General features: G+C 45.9%; 1 pseudogene; it reads right to left on the bottom strand.

The window, feature by feature from the left end:
* LOC133361354 (zinc finger protein 709-like) overlaps positions 1-18645 on the bottom strand; it is a 139798-nt pseudogene that overhangs the window by 112647 nt on the left and 8506 nt on the right.

Genomic DNA, 18645 nt, shown 5'->3' with positions numbered 1-18645 from the left:
ATTTTGTAGAAGCGTTACCCGCGAGCGCACAGACACAGCTAGAGGAGCTGATGCGCCGACTCGATCAGCGTTTTGGCACGCGTGACGAGGAGGAAGCAAAATCGGCCTTAGAGGCGCGCCGTCGCCAACCTGGCGAAGATCTACGTGATTACGCCGAGGATGTGCGCGAGTTAACAAAGATCGCACGCCCGGGGTACGCAACTGATGTTATTGAGGAACTGGCCGCCGAGAAAATCCAGCGGTACCTGTCTCGCACGGCGTGGTGGCAGCCAGACATGAGCTGCCCACGTCTTCCCTTTAACACCCTTGTCGAGCGCGCACGTAAGTGTGAAAGAATTCACAGCGAACGCGCGCAGCTCCGGGGGCTGGGACGAGAGCGCGCCATTGCGAGCCTGCTCTCGGAAGACGAGGAGGAGGAACAGGAGCTCGCGAGGACGGTAAGGGGCCGGGAAAGAGAGCCACAGAGACCCAGCGAGACGACTCCGGGTTGGGTAGCCGGGCTACAGACCGGCATAGGAGATATACGCGAGGAAGCAAATAAAAATATGAAGACCCTCCAGTCTGAGATGGGTGAACTACGCTCGACAGTAGGGGGACTATCCGGGAGGGTGTCCCAATTAGAGTCCGATTTGGGACAACTGCGTACTGGGGGAGGGAGAGGGAGTGGACAGGGGACCCGCTACGGAGCCGCCCCCCCTCCCCGGGCATGTTATATGTGCGATCGCCGAGGGCATCTAGTGAGGGATTGTCCGGAAATCACCCGAGCTAGGCAGACGCGGGGGTTAAACTCCAACGCCCCCTAGAGAGCGGACCAACTAGGGGTGCAATCGACGCGGTCCCAATACAAATAGACGATAATGAGAATAATGGCGAGCGAGTGATCTCCACACAGGTTCCAGCAACAACGCCCACAGAAACGGTGACTCCTGGCGACTGGCTGCGGGAGCTGGTGGCGGGGATCACGGGGGCCACGTCGCTGGTGGAAGGGGAGGTAAACGGAGTGCGTACCCGAATCCTGCTGGACACGGGGGCGGTGGCCTCGCTCGTGAGCGCAGCACACTGCAGCGCGATCGGGGTCGACGTGCGTCACCTGCAGGCACCGGACCGCGCGCTGCACACGGCGAGCGGAGCCGGAATGGGGCTGCTGGGGAGAGCCACCCTAGAGGTCCGCATAGGCAGCCAGGTGTGCACGCAGGAGTTCTACGTGTCGAGTGCGTTGTGTCACGAGTGTATCGCAGGCACCGACCTCCTAGAACGGTTGGGACTCAACGTGCAACCCCGCCAGCGATGCGCCACCATGGAGAGCAACGGCGAGCGGATACCGTTCCTGGGACGAAAACCAACGCGCCGCCGCTTTGCACCTGTGGCCGCTATCCTGGCGACGGCAGTCACCATCGACCCGCTCACCGAGATGCTGGTGCCGGTGGCAACATCCCCCACCGACCCCGCGCTCCGACCATCAGGGGAGGTAATGCTAACTCCTCACCCTGAGTTGGCAAAACGGTATGGGATAGTGGGATCCGCCACGTTGGTAAACGCAGATGGGGACCGATTGTTTATGCGGATGTTTAACCCCCACAATACCCCAGCGACACTGCGACGGCGCACCCCGATAGCCACCGTACACCCCCTGCACGCACGCCACTCTAACGACTCGGTGTTCGCACTCTGGGCCGAAGACCCCGGTCGTCCTGAGGGTGACCAGGACCTGGCCTGGCGAGTCGGCCCGACTCCCCGAGCCGAGGTCGTTCCCCTGCTCGACGCGTTACATGTACCATGGGCGGATTTACCTAAGGGAGAGGGCGATCGGCTGCGCGAGTTACTGCGGGAGTATGCCGACGTATTCAGTGAACACGACTCGGACGTGGGTCGGACCGATCTTGTTAAGCACCAAATTGACACCGGTGCAGCCCGACCCATCAAACTCCCTGCGTACCGAGTGGGCGCACCCGAACGCGCCCAAATCAAAGAGGCAGTTGGGGACATGCTTCGCGATAACATAATTCAGCCCTCGGCGAGCCCCTGGTCAGCCCCGGTGGTACTAGTAACGAAAAAGGATGGGTCAACCCGGTTCTGCGTCGATTACCGTAAACTAAATGCAGTCACGCTCGGCGATGCCTTCCCCATACCCCGCATCGATGACACCTTCGACAGTCTCGCAGGAGCGCGGTATTTTTCCACCCTCGATCTCGCGTCCGGGTACTGGCAGGTAGAGATGGCGGAGGAGGATCGGCCGAAAACCGCATTCACCACCCCGATGGGCTTATTCGAGTTTCGAGTACTTGCCGTTCGGACTCACCTAATGCACCCGCGACGTTCCAGCGGCTGATGGAGTTGGTGATGCGGGGCTTTGCAAGTGGGAACAGTGCCTGATTTACTTGGACGATGTGATTAGTGTTCAGTAGATCTTTGTCTGAGCATTGGTCCAGGCTACGAGAGGTGTTCCAGCGAGAGAAATTAGCATGTAACTTTAGAAAAGGAAGAGAGCGGCCTTCTCGACGAGGGAGTGAAACCCAATAGGTAATATTCTTTTACAGCGTTACAATGGATAGGTTGTAGTTCATAGGTTATAATATTATGTTTCACTATGATAGAGCTTAACATGTGAGAGTCTACAATATCAGAGTTGATCAAATGCGACGATCAAGGGCGTCAATCGGGTGAGTTTGAACAGAGGCTTTAATCAAAGGCGTCATCCCATCACGGAACACCACCTCCCTGCGTTTATTACAGCAACAGAAGCAACTACAGCAGCAACAACAGCAGCAACATCACATTTCGAGGGCAACGCAGCTACTTCCGATTCTGCTGCCCAGCTGTTTGTTGTCGGGACCTGCTCTCGCAGGACCCCACACGTCTTTGGAAATGATTGCGATGATCATGTCTGAGCTGAGAATTAAGTCACTCAAGATTTATTTTTTAACCATAACTTTAGGTAGGTTAGTGTCATCGGGGCTCTGTGAATACTACTCATGAATGAAATCACACTCCTGTATGACCGACATTGTATGACCGACATCAACAACAGTGTCCTTAAATATGATGCTAAAATAAATGTTAACACTGAATTAAACGTGCACCTCTTAACCCCTCACTCGCATTTTAGACTAACAATTTGCATTTGCACATAACATACATTCAAGTACAGTAATTTGCTAAAACGACCAAATTGTCATTCTAAAATTTGAATGCCATTCTTACCCTCGACCCCCACAGTTCACATATCCGACCGTCGGTTCGATTGAACGGACAATTAACAAACATGTGTAGAGTTCCATTATAATACTTCTAATGAAATTAAAATACCGTACCTCCGTTTATGGTGGTATAAATTATAAAACCAGTTGGTAGCTTTTTTTGTCGTTTAATGTTTAGTGTTATTGTTTATAGTGTTATCAATTTACGTGTTTTTAAGTACAGGTGATTCCCGGTATACTTCGGTATTCTGGACCTGAACGTTGCACCGTCTCTCTGGGGAACCGTGTGGTGTGTGTAGCGAGTATCACGGGGTGGGCGGGTAGTGTGGTGATAGCGGTCACGGTCGGCACCGATGCACGACCACCGCCACCACCCCTACTGGGCGGTGGACCTGCCACCACAAAGCAGCACGCGGCGGAGGAGTGAGGCGATCGCTCTCGCCACGCGAGCGAGGCCCCCTCGCTTCCTCTTCTTTTCGTGCATCTCCACCTGCACCTCTTCCGTTTTCTCCTCCGTCTCATCCTCCTCCATCCCCTCTTCTTCATCCTCCACCACCATCTTCTCCTCTACCTCCTCTTCTTCCTGCGCCACCTCCATCTTCTCCATCTTCTTCTCCTCCGCTAGCACCATCTCTTCCTCCTTCATCTCCTCCTCAACTTCCGGCACCACCATCTCCACCACCGTCTTCTCTTCCTCCTCCACCACCATTGTTTCCCCTTTGTCCGTCGTCTCCATGTCCTCCACCACGACCATCTGTTCATCCTTTGTTGTCTCCTTGTCCTCCATCTCTGTATTGTCTTTCTCCTCTCCCTCCGTGTTCTCCTCCATTGTCACCATCACAATCTCGTCCTCCTTTGCCTTCTCTTCCTCCGTCTCTACTTCATCCTCCATCTCCTTCACCTCTTCCTTCGTCTCCTTCTCCATAACCTCTGTCTTCACTTCAAAGGCCTGGACGAGTGAGGAGGAGGGCTGAGCTGGCTCAGATCTGTGAAGAGACAACACGACACCGTTCTAGATTTGAAGCTTTCGTGACTGCAATGATTCATATTCTTAGGTTTTTTCGGTAAAGTCACGTAGGTAAAAAAACATTAAAAAGTAAAATAAAATAACGTAAAAAATAAAAATCACGACGTTTCGGAGGCAACACAAGCTTCCGTCTTCAGGTGGAACCGTCACAGCCACGACAGCTGTATCAGGTAAATGAGAGATTGCAGAAGCTACCACTTCGTTTATATAATGGTTGGAGAAGGTGGTGGGGCAAGGGCCGCATACTTTTATTAATATGGTAAGGTGAGGCTTAAGACTAAGAATAGACTGCATATCAAAGGCTGAGCCTTTGTTATGGAGAGGTGCGGTTTGTGACTCAACCTGTAACAGGGAGACCACCACTAGACATGGTAAAACTGATGGTTGTCTGTCAAACACGACACCGTTCCACCTTGCTGCTACGGCAGACATCGCCATCTTCCCATCGTCCGTGGGTGGAATGTGTGGCGGATTAATTCGAGCTGAATAGAAACAGCAATAACGACATGGCCAGTGAGTGTGCTTAGTATTGGTGCTGTCATTCTCATGGCGCCAGGCTATCCTTGAGATAGGTGCAGCTGTGTCTCACACAGACTGCTGTAGTTTCACAGTAGTGGGTGGCGTTGCTGTGCAAATTTAGCTGAATATTTTGAAGTGACATTTTTTTGTTTTTTTCGGTAAAGTCACGTAGGTATAAAATATAATGAATAAAGTCACAACGTTTCGATTGCAACACAAGCAATCATCATCAGGTGGGAAAACCACAGCAAGAAACTTTCTTGCAATAATGACATGGCAATCGAAACGTCATGATTTAATTTAATTTATTTTATTTTATGCCTACGTGAATTTACCGATATAACCAAAGAGTATGGATCCCTGTAGTCACGAAAACTTCAAATCTAGATTGAAAATTTTCTATATGTATATTCTAATTGACCCCTTGCACATAATGTCCTAAGCATTTCAAATGGCATCGATAGAGATCCTGAACGTCCACTGTGACGGAATGGGTGTGGATCTGTGTGGTCAATGCAGCAGCAATAATAGCCAAGGCGTGAAGCAAGATCTGAACTGTAAGCGGTGAAGAATGAGTGCACGACTATTTGGCCGCTTCAACACATCCACGATTTCAAAAAAGCGTCTGTCGGTGATTTGCGGTCGAGAGAACCACCTCCCTTGACGTAGAAGGCATATCAGAGTGCATTGCATGCGATAAGCCTCTCGCATCTCTCTTCTCATCGCGTTTTAAATTGGACACCCCTCTCAGTGGTAGCTGTCGCTGTGCATTACGAGGCGACTTGGTACCTGGCCTGGCAACAGGCGATAGACAGCGAAAATCTCACGGTGGATGGAGGGTTACATGGTGAAGATATGCCCACTTCGTTATGTGGTCTAACCCAGAAACCAGTTATGAAAAATAAATCTGTCCTCAGTATAGCGGAATGTACACGTGGGGTTTGCAGTGTCTGTGAATTTTGAGAGTGCGACAGGGCTTGAGCACCTGTGCATCACAGCAACATTGATCTGGGTTTGATTTCCACGTTTGGCCACATGCTCCGTGTGGATTATGCAGCCAGCTGTTCTGGGAAGGTTCTGCAGCTTTCTCCCTGTTACTGAACCTAAACAAGCAATGCAAATCGTTCAATTTGGATCGCAAACAGTAGCAACTTTCTTGCAAAATGCGAGCAAATTTGGCAGAATCCTCCGAAAATTTTTTTGAGACCGAGTAAGGCTGATGCTGCGTGAGAAGCATGGCAATAAATAGCAAAAATAAACACACAGGGCGCACACGCAGAGTGGTTTACCGTGGCTCAGCGACTCCGGAGTTTGCTTTGTCTTCTTGGAAGCCCTCTTCTTCAAAGCTCGGAGCTATTGGGCCCCACACAGGATTGGAGGACGTGGCGGCGGCGATGGCGGCGGTGGTGGAGGTGGTGTCAGTGGTAGTGGTGCTGCTGCTGGTGGTAGCGGTCTGGAGCCATTGTCGCTCGATCTTGGCGAGGCGCTGCTCTTCCTCGAGGCGCTTTTGCTCCACAAGACGCTTCTCCTCCATCAAGTGCTCCTCCTCCTCTTGACGCTTCACCTCAACGAGGCGCTTCTCCTGAATGAGACGTTTCTCCTCGAGGAGCTTCACCTTGCGAAAGCGCCTCTCCTCAAGTCGCTTATTTTTTTTCACAAGACGCTTCAGCTCTATGAGACGCTTCACCTCAAAGAGGCGATTCTCCTCCATGAGGCGCTTCTCTTCCTCGACTCGCTGCACCTCAATGAGGTGCTGCTCCTCGACAAGGCGCTTCTCTTCTTCCACCCGCTTCTCCTCCATGAGGCGCTTCTCTTCCTCGACCCGCTTCACATCTATGAGGCGCTTCTCTTCCTCCAGATGCTTCTCCTTGAGACGCTTCACCTCGCGAAGGCGCTTCTCCTCCATGAAGCGCGTTTCTTCAAGGAGGCGCTTTTCCATGACCCGTTTCACGTCTTTGAGGATATTATTTCGAAGGCACTTCTGCTCCGTTTGGTGCTTCAACTTGGCGAGGCGCTTCACCTCATTGGGGCGCTTCTCTTCCATTGGGCATTTATCCTTCGCAAGGCGCTTGTCCTCCTGGAGACGCTTCACTCCGCTGAAGTTCTTCACCTCCCCAATGCTCCTCTGTTCACGCGAAGATAAGCACATGACCATTCAGACATGCACACTCAGGACAAAATCCATTCTCGCAGGCACACAAACATGGACGGGCACATAGAGAAACACAAATGCATACTCGCACATCTATGTACGAATGCAATAATGCACATTAACTCATGCAAACATGCTAGCAAACGTATGAATATACACCATCACCTAATGTTATCAAAATACATGTTACATCCTCATATTCTCACAAATTCAATACACGCACTTAATGCAGTGATAGTCTACAACGATTTCATGGCGATTGTTGGCAACAATCATCACGGGCAATAGTTTCCACAGAATGTTCTATTGTAAAGATCTGGATGCCCATAATCTGGACAAATTTTATTGCAGCACCCATAATGGGTAACTGGAATGGCAACTTCCAATCAGCTCACAGACATAATTCATGAGACTGCCTGATATCATTCTGTCTTCATTGGTAATGAATGGCGACTTCATTTGCCTGCACGAGTGGGATATGGCATGACGTGATGGTGGAGAGATGGAGTGATGGTGTTGGGAGATGGTGTTGTGATATGGAGAGGTGAAATTGTGGAATGTTCTGGAGAGACGGTGTCCTGTGATGGTATTGACGCTTTATGAGGCTCTATGATATTGTATTGATTCTCGATTTGAAGCTTTCGTGACTGCAAGGATTCATACTCACGTATGTGACTTTACCGAAAAAACCTAAGAAAGAGTCACATACGTGACTTTACCGAAAAAACCTGAGAGTATATTGTATCGAGTTGGTGGTGGTGTGGTGTGATGAGAAAGGAGATGTGAAGAGATGGTGTGGTGATGTGAGGTGTAGTGATGTTTTGGTGCAATGGTGTGGGAGTGTGGAGAGAATGTGGTGTTTGACTCCCTTAGACCCCATACACACCTTTGGGGAACGATTTTCATAGCTTTGGCCTGGGAAAGGGTCCACTTCATCCATAATGTCCCCCCACGTGGTCGACTGGCGCCATGACTCCCGGGCTACGGAAAACAAAATTAATTCAAAGGACGAGTAATGTATTAGAGAACGAAGCACGTGGATATTCACACAACTAATTCTGAGATTCTTGTAATTACCTCTTAACACATAACATGACCTGCTGTTGAGAAACATTAGTCACATGGCAGTAAAACTTTACAAGTCATATTTTTGTAAGCATGTTGAGATCATCAATTTAATAAAGTTGAGACCCCAATTTAAACCAATATGGCTGAAACTCAGTTCTAAATCCATGCTGTCTGCTACCCTTGACCGTTTACCTCTTCCCATCACCACCAAGCCACGTCCACTAAAAATAATTAATCAGGGAGCTGCCTCCGTTGCATAAAAGCCACGTGATGCAGGTAACTGAGACTTACCATCATAGTCCTCCAAGATGTCAGCCCACTTGCGTTGTCTGTCCATGTTGTTGGGAAGCAGTAGTTTCTGTTTGATGTTGGACGGCCTAGAGAGGTTGTAAAAACGCTAAGATTTAGCAACCTTTTGATTCACTCATCCTCTCAATTATTACAAATTTGACCACTCGCTGTACCAATCAAATCACTTTCGTGCCGTTTGTTTTACAAGTCCACTCACTCGCTTGTTTGCCCACTCACGCGTGCGTCAGATCACTCACTCATCCACCTACGCGAACATGTTTATTCCAACTGCCTATTGCATTAAACATAATCGCCAGACATAACCGTGATGTTTAACCTCTAATCCAGACAAGCATGTTGATGCACAGCCCATTTGTATTAATCGACTGTTTGATATAGGCCGCTCTATGCCTTGTAGGTCATTGGGATCAAATGACCAAACTTAAATTATTTGTTATAACCCGAGAATGACGTTGTAGGTCACTTGATGTCAGAGATACAGCCCATGTGGCTGTGACATCACAGATAGGAGACATCTATGGCAGCAGCTCGGGTCTGAACTAAAAGGTAGACTCCTCCCACGTGTTGGATAACATTCAATACATGTAATGCAGGGCACAATTATGCAGGCAATCAGAACACAATAATTATAGACATGTTAATCATATTATATGAGATTTAAACAGGTTAGTTATGAACGTTTTAAATGTTAACTTGCTTTGGGTCTAAACAATGACAGTAACAGCAACATATCAGAGCATGCCAAGTAATCTAACTAATAGTCCTAATTTGGTTGCAGAAAATCCAAATAGCAACATACACAAAAATAATGAAGCTTTAGTTTGTAGTCAAAACGTGCAATAAAAATAAACAACACACATCGTCAACAGGGACGCTCACGATAATTGTTTTTTTACCCTTCTATCTGGCAACAAAACTGACACCTTTTTACAAGGAGTCATGTTTGCATAGACCGCAATACCTGCAGTCATAATACAAACAAAAGAACATAACTCTGATAATGTGCACTGTCCTTGAAGTTGATTGGTCCACACCCGAGACAGCTTTCCTTAGAGCCTAGTCTCACATGGGTTGGACCTGATGACGCCAAAAGGAGCACTGTAAAAAGGTGTCAGTTTTGTTGCCAGATGGAAGGGTAAAAAAACAATTATCATATTTTTACTGGCAAATGAGGTTCCCATAGGGACGCTCACCTCGGTGAGGATTCGCTCTGCAAAGGCTTCTTCTGCTGCTGCTCACTCGTGCGCATTCCTCTCGACTGCGGGTGGAGGCGTGGCTATGACGTAGCAGAGGTGACGTCACTACAGCGAGGCTCCGCCCCCACGCGCTTGGCGGGCGCACCACGTGGTGCAGTGCGGGTGGTGTGCGTCACCGGAAACAGCAGAAGCCCTCGGTTCGACATTAAACATTTGCCCCCTCGCTTTGTGCTGTCTTTGATGTCGCCGTTACTGCGGCGAGGACTGAAGCGATGCCTGGCCATCAGGCCTGGCATATACCTAGGCCTCAGGCTTCATATTTGTTCGTAGTTATTTTTTGTTTACTTGGAATTATTAACTTGCATTTCATTCATTACATTTCAAGCGTATAAACACCATCCCATTGGTTTATTTACTTTTAAATTCAGGTTTTTATTAGAGTTTTTGATCTGTAGTTATATTTAAGTGAGTGAGGTGGTTGTACTAAGTGTGAATTTGAGTTCCATGTAAATTGTTATTGTGTAAAGGATTTGTCTGTGTGCACCTATCCTGGCAGTGGTAATATGGGCTTTTTATTATTAAGTTGTTAATGAGATTGTTTATTTGTGTGTGTCTGTTATCTATGTCTGTGTCAGGTTACATATCTATGTTTGGAGCTGTTTGTGTTTGTTTATTTATGATGGGTGGTGATGATGATGATGTATCTTGATAATGGATGGTGGTGATGATGATGATGGGTGGTGATTATGAAGTGTGGTAATGATGATGGTTGGTGATGATAACGTGTAGTGATTATGATGGGTGGTAATGATCATGGGTGGTGGTAATGATTGGTGAGGTTATGATGATGGGTGGTGATGGTTATGGGTGGTGATGATGATGGGTTGTTGTGATTATGGGTGTTGATGATGATGGATGATTGGTGGTGGTTATGATCAATGTTGGTTGTGATGGTTGGGTGGTGGTGGTGGCAATGGTTGGTGATGGTGAGTTGATAGTGATAATGTTGATTGGTGATGATAATGGGTGTTGATGCTGATGATTACGGGTGGTGATGAGTAAATGAGCCACCACCCAATACATAACAGCAACAGAAGTAACTACAGCAGCAACAATAACAGCAGCAACAACACATTTTGAGGGCGACGCAACTACTTCTGATTCTGCTGTTTCTGCTGCTCGGCTATTTGTAGCCAGGCCCTGCTCTCGCGGGACCCCACACATCTTTGGAAATGAATGCGATGATCATGTCTGAGCTGAGAATTAAGTGACTAAACGTTACTTTGTTTAACAATAACTGTGTGTAGGTTAGTGTCTGGGGCTCAGCGAATACTGCTCATGAAATAACTCGCACTCCTTTATGACCGACATTGTACTAATTTTGGTTGATCGAGACGAACAAGGCACGTGCCATGTCCAGACGAACTTTTATTTCCAATATTGTCCTTAAATATGATGCTAAAATAAACGTTAACACTGGATTAACATGCACCTCTTAACTCCTGCCTCGCATTTACGACTAACAATTTGCATTTACACGTAACATGCAGTCAAGCACAGTAAAATGCTAATACGACAATATTGTTATTCTAGGAATTTGAATTCGATTCTAACCCTGCACTCCCCACAGTTCGCATATCCAACCCCCGGTTCGACGGAACGTTCGCTTTAGATACATATGAGCAGTGTGGTTATAATACTTCTAATTAGATTTGAATACCGTACCTCCGTTTATGGTGTTATGAATTAGAAAACCAGTTTATAGTCATTTAATGTTGAGTGATTTCGTTTATAATGAAACAGCTGAAGTCATAGAGGTGAAACGGCCTAAGTGTGTACGAATGTAGATAGGGCGTCGCAGTTGGTTCGTCCACCCATCCCGCCTCAAGACTTATGTCCGTCCCCACCCAGACAGCTCATCCCCATGTCCTGTACAGCCCAAGTCTGGTGTGTCCAACGTGGTGGGGTGATTGGCAACGGAAACCGTACTCCAAAGGAAATGTGTTGTGCCGCTCACAGTTTGCTAGCCCCTGGTGCCCGGGGTGCCTCAAGGATCCCCCACGTGTGAGGAATCGGTGCCTGGAGCCTGGTCATGTTTCTCAAAAGAAGCCAGGGACCTGCCTAACCCTTCAAGGCTGTGGTGCGAACCCTTGACGCCCCGAAAGGCACAAGATTCCACCATGGGCGAGGGACCGGCGTCGAGAACCAGGTAAAATGCGCAAGGTTGCGCTCGTAGGATCCAAGCCCAACACACGGACAATTGAAGGGTCCAGTTGAACAACGTGGAAGCGTGTTAGGATTGTTGTTGTGGTTATTGTGTTGTTTCTTGTTGTTGACGGGTGAGTGTGGTCACACCGCTTACACCTTACAGTTGAGTGTTAGGTTTGGGAAATTTTGCTACATCTGCTGCCCTGACGCACGTGGCTTCTAAAACATATTGTTGATGTAAAGACAGTGCATCTACTAAGGGACAAGCGGTGGCAATAAGATAGAGGTCAAGAAAGGAAGGTGGGACAAAGGGTGAGGGGGAATTCACACCGAGAATAAGAGGGTGGGAGGAACGAGGTTCGGGGCTCTCACTATGAGATCTCTTTTACCAGTGGCAAAATATAGTAGGTTTTTACCCTTTTAAACTTTTGTACCAGTTTAAAAGGGTAAAAACCTATTACGAGGTTCGGGGCTGTTTTGGTGGATCGTCGTTGTCGTTGCTGTATCGTAATTCCGGCGTCCTAAGCAGTGGTAAAGGCTAAACAAAATAACCCTCTACAGTCTGAGTCTGGAGTCATTACAATTGTAACGATTCATAATCTCACGAGCTCAAAGTGGGTTTGTTCAATTATTTATATATTTCCATACTTGTGTATTGCTATTCGATGCCATTGAGATGGAACATTCATCAATCAGTGGGCAACTTGATTCTAATACGATGATGGTGTGATTCTAATAATTTTATGCGATTCTAAACCTGGCACCTCGCAGGCCACATTTTGGTCTTCTGATGCGTATTTACATATAACGTAGATTTGAGCAGTGTAATTATGGTACGACAAAAAATGTATCAGATCCTGATCCTGCACCTTCCGTTTCACAGATCCCACCCTTGGTTCGCACGTCCATATTACATACATACATATTACATACATACATATTACATACAGACATATTACATACATACATATTACATACAGACATGTAACGTACTTACGAGCATAGTGTGATTCGCAGAGGACCACGAAGTAATTCTAAATATTCGAATGTTATTCCAATATCACACAATGTATGGTGTTCCAATCTATAACACTAGCTTATAATGCAATTTTTTGCATTAAAATGTAGAGCTCATAGGTTTTATTGTTAGAGTTCACAACATTAGATTTTACTATAAAATTAGTTTACAGTGTTATTGTTATAGCGTTACAATGTATAGCTACAACAGTTATATTGTTAGAGTTTATAATGTGAGCGTTTTTGGCCGTGCCCTGTCCTCGTGGAACCCCACACGGATTTGGAAATAATTGCAATGACCATGAATGAGCTGAGATTTGAGCGACTAATGTTTACTTTGTTTAAACATAACTGAGTGCAGGTTAGTGCCATCTGGGCTTAGCGAATACTACTCATGAATGAACTCATACTCCTTTATGAAAGACATTGTAATCATTTCTAGATTTGAAGCTTTCGTGACTGCAAGGATTCATATTCTTAGGTTTTACCGACGTGAAAAAAAAACCTAAGAATATACATTGTAATCATGCCTTTTCGTGACGAATTGTTACCTTCAATCGCGTCCTCAAATATTGTCGGGGAGATGTAGTTTGGGTAAGGCGCTGTGACTGGAGTTAAACATTCTTTCCTTGGCCCCGTCGACAGCAGCGGAGACGATCCGATCCACCGCGCTCCATCTCCCCACAAGGTCGACGAAATTCTCAGTTTTTTTAAATGAACGTATGTTTTTCAAATCATATGAAATGTAATTATGGTATAATATGTGATTGTTATACACACCATATATAGCTATTCGATTCAATTAACATTACATTCATCCAACAGTGGACAGTTTGATTCTAATACGACTACAGTGGGATTTTAATAATTGTAATGAGATACAAATCTTGAATATCCTACCCCCGGTTCGCATTCACTTAACATGCATATGGCCAAAGTGTGATTCTAACATTATCACAGTGCGATTATAATTATTATTATGCGATTATAATCACGAACCTCCGTTTATGTTGCTCAAAACTAATAATACCGTACCTCTGTTTTTGGTGTTATAAATGATGAAACTAGTTAATAGATTATAGTATTTTAATGATTTTAGTTATCGTTGATAGTGTTACAGTTCACATGTCATACTTGATGATTAGGGACCGTAACGTTGCGAATAGATTTCTAATGGGGACCTTTCCCCTCCAGGGACACATGGTAATGGAGAGACAGCCAAGATGCTGCCGGTTAAGGGCAGATTTGTGTGACGAAGATCCTCCACCTGAAACTCGCTTAAAACACGTTTTTGCTATGAACATTGTAAAATAAATAAACGGACAAACATTTGTTAAAATACGTTTTTATTAATCTGCAATCATTTTTATGTTAAAACTCCAACCGCATATGTATTAAGTCTTATGTTCAAACAGTTACAGTACAATGCAAACCATATCCGTTCCAGGAATACCAAAGCGTTAAAATATCATTCCCATTGATTTCCTTATTAGTTCACCACATTTGTTCACTGTGCCTCTATGTTGAAGTCAAGGCCAAATATCCAACGAACGCGTCATCAATGTACATCCTAAAGTCGATTATTACCAGCAAAAAACAGCTTTATACTTGAAAAAGAACTCGTTTAAAATGTTGCGTAAAGATCTAACTACAGATGCATTCCAACTTTAGCTCAACAGGAAGACTTAAACACTACAATATTGTCTGGAATTTAACCATCTCACAACCACTGCTCATCACACCACTTCACCAAGTAATCCGCCAACATCAAAACTCACCACCTGCGCGTCAAGAAACTCTCAAACGAACTGTAAAACTAAAGGGTCAGAGTTAAACACACAAGTACTCAAGACAGCTTAATAGGTATAACCGCATGCAACATTATATTTCAGTCACCCCGAGCTCTCGGTGTGATCCTCGAGCCACTCCATTACATCCAGCCATCTCTCGGGATCCAACTGCATGGGATCGAAGGTGGAAACTTCTTCAGGACTCATTGTAGCACCTTGAATTTCAGCTTTTGATTTCAGTTTACTATGATTGTGGACCTGCTGATGCCTGTTCATGGTTGACGAGTGTGCAAATGCCTTCCCACACACAGGGCACAAGAATGGCTTCTCGCCCGTGTGTGTTCTCTGATGAGTTTGAAGAGTTGACGACTGTGCAAATGTCTTCCCACACACAGAGCAAAGGAATGGCTTCTCGCCCGTGTGTGTTCTCTGATGAGTTTGAAGAGTTGATGCCTGCGCAAATGTCTTCCCACATACAGGGCACAGGAATGGCCTCTCGCCCAAGTGTGTTTTCTTATGATTATTAAGAGTTGATGACCGTGAAAATGTCTGCCCACACACAGAGCAAAGGAATGGCTTCTCGCCCGTGTGTGTTCTCTGATGAGTTTGAAGAGTTGATGCCTGTGCAAATATCTTCCCACATACAGGGCACAGGAATGGCTTCTCGCCCGTGTGTGTTTTCTGGTGACTCTGAAGAGTTGATGACCGTGCAAATGCCTTCCCACACACAGAGCACGGGAATTGCTTCTCGCCAGTGTGTGTTCTCTGGTGACTCTGAAGATGTGATGAATGTGCAAATGTCTTTCCACACACAGAGCAATTGAATGGCTTCTTGCCCCCGTGTGCGTGGGGCTGTGGAGAGCGTCTCTGCTCCATGTGAGCGTAGTAACAGCAGCGGTGTTAATGAGTCAAAAGTACGCTATCGGCAAGGATGTTTAGCGTTGAGTTTTGGATTTTGTTAACTGCTAAAACAAGAACGAGTTTATCCGCGAAAATAGACACTTACTTGGAGATTCACGGTATATCGATGTCTGGAACCCGTCTGAAGATGTCGCCACGAACTCTCCCGACGCAAAGTCGCCTAACTGTCAACACAGCAATTGTGCTCGCCAGGCTGCGTTGTCTCGCGGTTGAAGGGCGATCAGCAGAGCGACGAGTCGAGCGTCCAACCTCATCAAGTTCCCTCTCGAAATGGCATTGAGCTCTGCTTCTGAGCCGCCTTATAACTCCCCCCCTAGGATCCAATCCTTTGTCTTTCAGGATATTTGCATTCGATTGTTAATTTTGGAAGGTACAATCCGCATGTCTATTAACATACCGAAGAGTAATGTGTCCATTGTGCTTCATGCATTAATATGTAAGTGCATCTCAGTGTGTAATTGTGCGCTTATTTTGAATAAATGGAAAAACTTTGTCCTCGATTTAAAGTGAATGCAGAGAAATTAGCATATAACTTTAGAAAAGGAAGAGAGCGGCCTTCTCGACGAGGAAGTGAAACCCAATAGGTAATATTATTTTACAGCGTTACAATGGATAGGTTGTAGTTCATAGGTTATAATATTACGTTTCACTATGATAGAGCTTAGCATGTGAGAGTATACAATATCAGAGTTGATCAAACGCGACAATCAAGGGCGTCAATCGGGTGAGTTTGATCAGAGGCTTTAATCAAAGGCGTCATCCCATCACGGAACAACACCTCCCTGCGTTTATTACAGCAACAGAAGCAACTACAGCAGAAACAACAGCAGCGACAACAACAGCAGCAACATCACATTTCGAGGGCGACGCAGCTACTTCCGATTCCGAGTGGGGACCTGCTCTCGCAGGACCCCACACGTCTTTGGAAATGATTGCGATGATCATGTCTGAGCTGAGAATTAAGTCACTCAAGATTACTTTGTTTAACCATAACTTTAGGTAGGTTAGTGTCATCGGGGCTCTGTGAATACTACTCATGAATGAAATCATATTCCTGTATGACCGACATTGTTCTAATTTTGGTTGATCGAGTAGAACAAGGCACGTGCCATGTCCAGACGAATTCTTATCAACAACAGTGTCCTTAAATATGATGCTAAAATAAATGTTAGCACTGGATTAAACGTGCAACTCTTAACCCCTCCCTCGCATTTACGACTAACGATTTGCATTTGCATGTAACATACATTCAAGCACAGTAAAATGCTAATACGACCATATTGTTATTCTAAAATTTGAATGCGATTCTTGCCCTGTACCCCCCACAGTTCACATCCGACCCCCGGTTCGATCGAACAGATCATTTACATACATATGTGTAGAGTGCGATTTTAATACTTCTAATGAGATTTAAATCCGTACCTCCGTTTATGGTGCTATAAATTATAAAACCAGTTGATATTTTTATTGTCGTTTAATGTTAGTGTTATTGTTTATAGTGTTATCAGTTTACATGTTTTTAAGTACAGGTGATTCCCGGTAGACTTCGGTATTCTGGACCTGAACGTTGCGAAACGATTCATAACCAGGACCTTTCCCCACCAGAGCGCAATTCGCTCATGAAAAGAACTCGGGGCGGCGGGAACACGTGCTTCCATGGGCAGTGGGGGACAGGGCATGGTTGTATTGCCCACAGGTGCCACCGGGAAAATCCCCCAAGTTGCTCCGCCCATGGCGGGGTCAGGTAGAGGTCATAGAGGTGGGTGATGTAAAGACAGTGCGTCAACTAAGGGACAAGTGGTGACAACATGATAGAGAGAGTTCGAGAAGGGAAGGCGAGACCAAGTGTGGGCGGAGGTTGTACGGTGTTCTAATCTGTAACACTAGTTTATTATGTTATTTTATAGCGTTATAATGTATCGCTCATAGCTTATATTGTTAGAGTTCACAACATTATAGTTTACTATAACACTAGTTTGTAGTGTTATTTTAAAGCGTTACAATGTATAGCTCATAGTTTGAAGGTTACATTGTTAGAGTTTATAATGTTAGAGTATACAATGTGAGTTTACAATTTGAGAGTTTGTGGACGTGCCCTGTTTCGTGGGACCCCACACGACTTTGGAAATGATTGCGATGATCATGTCTGAGCTGAGAATTAAGTCACTCAAGATTACTTTGTTTAACCATAACTTTAGGTAGGTTAGTGTCATCGGGGCTGTGTGAATACTACTCATGAATGAAATCACACTCCTGTATGACCGACATTGTACTAATTTTGGTTGATCGAGTAGAACAAGGCACGTGCCATGTCCAGACGAATTCTTATCAACAACAGTGTCCTTAAATATGATGCTAAAATAAATGTTAACACTAGATTAAACGTGCACCTCTTAACCCCTCCCTCGCATTTATGACTAACGATTTGCATTTGCACGTAACATACATTAAAGCCTATTAAAATGCTAATACGACCATATTGTTATTCTAAAATTTGAATGCGATTCTTGCCCTGTACCCCCCACAGTTCACATATCCGACCCCCGGTTCGATTGCACAGATAATTTACATACACATCTGTATGTCCCCCAAGTTGCTCCGCCCATGGTGGGGTCAGGTAGAGGTCATAGAGGTGGGTGATGTAAAGACAGTGCGTCAACTAAGGGACAAGTGGTGACATCAAGATAGAGAGAGTTCGAGAAGGGAAGGCGAGACCAAGTGTGGGCGGAGGTTCACGCCGAGAATGAGAGAGGGGGAGGAACGAGGTTTGGGGCTGTGTTGGCTGGTTGCTGTCTCGTCGTCGTCATTATATCACACTTCAATGTACGGTGTTCTGATCTGTAACACTAGTTTATGATGTTATTTTATAGCGTTATAATGTATCGCTCATAGTTTACAATAACACTAGTTTGTATTGTTGTCCCGCCTTCCCTTCTTGAACTCTCTCTATCCTATTGTCACCGCTTGTCCCTTAGTAGATGCACTGTCTTTACATCAGCAACAGTTTTTAGACACCACGTGCGTCAGGGCAGCAGCTGCATCAACATTTAACACTCAACTGTAAGGGGTAACCGGTGTGACCACACTCACCTGTCAACAACAAGAAAACAACACAATAACCACAACAACAATCCTAACACGCTTCCACGTTGTTCAACTGGACCCTTCAATTGTCCGTGTGTTGGGCTTGGATCCTATAAGCGCAACCTTGCGCATTTTGACCTGGTTCTCGACGCCG

Source organism: Lethenteron reissneri, chromosome 72, assembly GCF_015708825.2.
Source record: "Lethenteron reissneri isolate LAM-NWPU_2019-01 chromosome 72, ASM1570882v1, whole genome shotgun sequence".
Taxonomy (NCBI): domain Eukaryota; kingdom Metazoa; phylum Chordata; class Hyperoartia; order Petromyzontiformes; family Petromyzontidae; genus Lethenteron; species Lethenteron reissneri.
Note: the sequence above shows the minus strand (reverse complement) of the source record. Positions and strands in the feature narration are given on the sequence as shown.